Below are 4718 nucleotides of genomic sequence, written 5' to 3' on the forward strand. Positions count from 1 at the left end.
CTCTCCAGCCCCAGCCCTGCCCTCAGCAGGGTGTCTGTTGTGGGGGAGGAAGGGAAAGGAGATTGTAGGCCGCTGTGAGCCTCTGTCCTTGAAAGGGCAGCTTCTGGGAGAGCTCTCTCAGCCCCACCTGCCTCACAGGGTGTCTATTGTGGTGGAGGAAGGGAAAGGAGATTGTAGGCTGCTCTGAGACTCTGTCCTTGAAAGGGCAGCTTCTGGGAGAGCTCTCTCAGCCCCACCTGCCTCACAGGGTGTCTGTTGTGGGGGAGGAAGGGAAATGAGATTGTAGGCTGCTCTGACACTCCATCCTTGAAGCTTCTGAGAGAGCTCGCTCAGCCCCACCCGCCTCACAGGGCAGCTTCTGGGAGAGCTCTCTCAGCCCCACCCGCCTCACAGGGTGTCTGTTGTGGGGGAGGAAGGGAAAGGAGATTGTAGGCCGCTCTGAGACTCTGTCCTTGAAAGGGCAGCTTCTGGGAGAGCTCTCTCAGCCCCACCTGCCTCACAGGGTGTCTGTTGTGGGGGAGGAAGGGAAATGAGATTGTAGGCTGCTCTGACACTCCATCCTTGAAGCTTCTGAGAGAGCTCGCTCAGCCCCACCCGCCTCACAGGGCAGCTTCTGGGAGAGCCCTCTCAGCCCCACCCACCTCACAGGGTGTCTGTTGTGGGGGAGGAAGGGAAAGGAGATTGTAGGCTGCTGTGAGCCTCTGTCCTTGAAAGGGCAGCTTCTGGGAGAGCTCTCTCAGCCCCACCCGCCTCACAGGGTGTCTATTGTGGTGGAGGAAGGGAAAGGAGATTGTAGGCTGCTCTGAGACTCTGTCCTTGAAAGGGCAGCTTCTGGGAGAGCTCTCTCAGCCCCACCTACCTCACAGGGTGTCTGTTGTGTGGGGGGAGGGGAAGGAAAGGAGATTGTGAGCCGCTCTGAGACTCTGAGATTCAGAGTGAAGGGTGGGGTATAAATCCAACCGTATCATCATCATCTTTGGAAACTGTGCAACTCCTGACTCCCAGTTCTGCAAAGATGTGCCCTTGCATCACAGTGCCTGGGCCCGTGGTCACATTCAGCTTTGTGGATCTGATACAACTTGTGCTGCTGCAACCAGATGTTAAGGATACAAAGCAGGGTTGTGTGCGCGCATCTGTAAAAGCACTGTCATATCTCAGCTAACCTCTGGCAACCCTGCGGGGTTTTCATGGCAAGAGACGTTCAGCCGTGGTTTGCCATTGCCTGCCTCTGCGTAGCTACCCTGGGTTTCTTCTGCAGTTTCCGCAGGCAGGCAGGGAGGGAGAGAGAGAGGGAGGGAGGGAGGGAGGAAATGAAGGGAGGGAGGGAGGAAAATGGAGGGAGGGAGAGAGGAAAATGGAGGGAGGGAGAGAGGGAAATGGAGGGAGGGAAATGGAAGGAGGGAGGAAGGAAGGGAGAGAGGGAAATGAAGGGAGAGAGGAAGGAAGGGAAGGAAATGGAGGGAGGAGAACAATCGAGAGGGAGGAAGGAAAGGAGAGAGGGAAATGAAGGGAGGGAGGGAAATGGAGGGAGGGAGGAAGAAAGGGAGAGAGGGAAATGAAGGGAGGGAGGGAAATGGAGGGAGGGAGGAAGAAAGGGAGAGAGGGAAATGAAGGGAGGGAGGGAAATGGAGGAAGAGAGGACGGGAGGGAGGGAAATGGGGGGGAGGGAGGGAGGAAGGGAGGGAAATGGAGGAAGGAAGGAAAATGGGAGGGAGGGAGGAAGTTAAATGGAGGGAGGGAGGGAAATGAAGGAAGGGAAATGGAGGAGGAAGAAGGGAGGGAGATGTGGAAAGAAATCAACTTTAACTGTATTTTCCAAGCTGCCATCTGGCTTGGCTTGGAGGAGTGATTGAAAGAGAGAAATGCCTTCTCCGAGTCAGCCAACAGAGTGGTGGGGGCTTTGAGAGCTACACAATATGTGTGAAAGAGCCACGTGTGGCTCCCGAGCCACAGTTTGGCCACCCGTGATCTAGCCCCTCCCTCCTTCCAAGAAACTCAGGACGGCAGACTTTTGCATGCTTCTCCGCCCTTCAAGGTCACACAACAGCCCTGTGAAGTAGGTCAGCATAAAAGTGTGCCTACCCCATGAGCTCGGTGGGGATTCAGACCTGGCTCTCCGGGCTCGGAGTTCAAATCTCCCCACCCCACCCGTGCGTGAAGGGAGATGCTCGTTTGTGTCCCTGGATGCAGAATGGACCTCTCTGGCTGTCCATCAAGAGGAAGGAACGGATGGACAAGCACTGCCGAGTTATTTTGCCCCCCCCGCTGCTCGCCCACTGAGCCAGAAGAGAAGATTAATTTGCAACGCGGCCAACTGCTTCTGTTGGCTGCCCCATTAGAGGAAGGAGACAGCAGCGCCCGTTCATCTGGATAAGTTTCCATCTCACTGCTTTGGGAAGGATTCTCAAAAGCCGAAGGACGGCTGGGGATAAAGCCGGGGCCTTGGAAGGCCGCATGAAGGATGGGGCTAAACAGAATAGGCTTGCCAATCCCCAGGTGAGGGCAGGGGATCCCTGGTTTGGAGGCCCTCCCCCCGCTTCAGGGTCATCAGAAAGCGGGGTGTGGTGGGGAGGGAAATGTCTCCTGGGCACTCCATTATTCCCCATGGGAGACTTCTTCCCATAGGGAATAATGGAGAATTGATTCGCGGGTATCTGGAGCTCTAAGGAGGCTGTGTTTTGAGGTAGAGGCACCAATTTGCAGCATGGCATCCGGTGCCTCTCCCCAAAATACCCCCTAAGTTTCAAAAAGATTGGACCAAGGAGTCCAATTCTATGAGACCCAAAGAAGGTGCCCCTATCCTTCATTATTCAAAATGGAGGGAAGGCATTTAAAAGGAGTGCAGTCCCTTTAAATGTGATGGCCAGAACTCCCTTCCGTGTTCAACTGTGCTTGTCACACCCTTGCTCCTGGCTCCACCCCCAGTGTCTCCTGGCTCCATCCCCAAAGCCCCCAGATATTTCTTGAATTGCACTTGGGAACCCTAAAAAGACAGAAAGACAGGTGGACGGAAAAGCTTTCCTGACGTCCCAAGGCTAGCAGGAGAGGGAGGAAACTAGGAAGGCATAGGGTTGCCAAGCTCCAGGTGGGGCCTGGAGATTTCCAGAGCTACAACTTCTCTCCAGATTACAGAGAATGGTTCCCTTGGAGAATATAGAACAGGGGTGGCCAAACTTGCTCAGTGTAAGAGCCACATGGACTAAACGTCAGATGTTGGAGAGCTGCAAGACTTGAAAAGCAGATGTTTGAGAACTGCACGGGAGGGAGGGAGGGGGGAAGGGAGGAAGGAAGGAAGGAAGGAGGAAGGAAGGAAGGAAGGAAGGAAGGAAGGAAGGAAGGAAGGAAGGAAGATGGGGAGGTGGAGGTGGAAAGAAAGCAACTTTAACTTTGCATGCATTCTCCAAGCTGTCAACTAGCTTGGCTTGGAGAAGTGATTTAAAGAGCAGCGGGGGCTTGGAGAGCCGCACAGTATCTGTTCAAGAGCCACATGTGGCTCCCGAACCAGTTTGGCCACCCCTGATAGAGAGGAAGAAGAAGATATTGGATTTATATCCCGCCCTCAACTCCAAAGAGTCTCAGAGCGGCTCTCAATCTCCTTTCCCTTCCTCCCCCACAACAGACACCCTGTGAGGTGGGTGGGGCTGAGAGAGTTCTCCCAGAAGCTGCCCTTTCAAGGAAAGAGGCTCAGAGCGACCTACAATCTCCTTTCCCTTCGTCCCCCACAACAGTCACCCTGTGAGGGTGGGTGGGGCTGAGAGAGCTCTCCAAGAAGCTGCCCTTTCAAGGACAACCTCTGCCAGAGCTATGGCTGACCCAAGGCCATTCCAGCAGGTGCAAGTGGAGGAGTGGGGAATCAGACCTGGTTCTCCCAGATAAGAGTCTGCACACTTCACCACGACACCAAACTGGCTCTCCAGATTTGGAGGGTGGAATCTATGCCACTATACCTCCATGGAAGCCTCTCCCCAAACCCTGATATCCACAGGACAGGTTCCATCTCCAATTCTTCAGACTAAAGATCTGCACGAATCCTGCAATCACCAGATTTCAATCTAGGCAACGAATGGTTGTGAACATGGATGCTATAAATTCCACCCGATAGCCATAACTTGATAAATGCCAACAAGAGGCCCGCAGAATTTGACTTGCCCCGTAAAGTATGGAAGACGGCTAATAGAATACATATTGTTCAGGGGCTGAACCAGTGACCTTGGAGGTCCCTTCCAACTCTATAATTCTAGGAATACGAACAGGTTTTGACACTTGTGCAGACCCGATGGGGCAAAATACCAGGACCCGAATTCAACTGTGGTGCAGCCCGCCAAACTATTTTCCATCACTGGAATGTGAGCATTGTGCTTGCTGGGCAGATGTGGCAGAGCTCGTCGTACCGTTCCCCAGCTACGATTGTGTGGATTAAAAAGGTAGATATGTGGATTAAAAAGTTAGATACGTGGATTCAGGGGGTCATTGTAGAAAAATAGGTGGCAGAGCTCATTAGCATAACTCATTAGCATATGCTCCCCCCCAGCCAAAAGCAACCTGATGCAAGAAAGGAGAGCCCCGGGCGAGCGAGGCCTGCTTGGGCTGGCTAGAGATCCAGCCAGCCCAAGCAGGCCTCACTAGCCTGGGGCTCTTCTTGCCCATCCACCCTCCAGTCAAAAGGCCAGCAAGCCATCCGCCACCCAAAATCACATAAGAAGTGGAGCGAGGGTGAC

The sequence above is a fragment of the Heteronotia binoei genome, chromosome 2, assembly GCF_032191835.1.
Source record: "Heteronotia binoei isolate CCM8104 ecotype False Entrance Well chromosome 2, APGP_CSIRO_Hbin_v1, whole genome shotgun sequence".
Taxonomy (NCBI): Eukaryota; Metazoa; Chordata; class Lepidosauria; order Squamata; family Gekkonidae; genus Heteronotia; species Heteronotia binoei.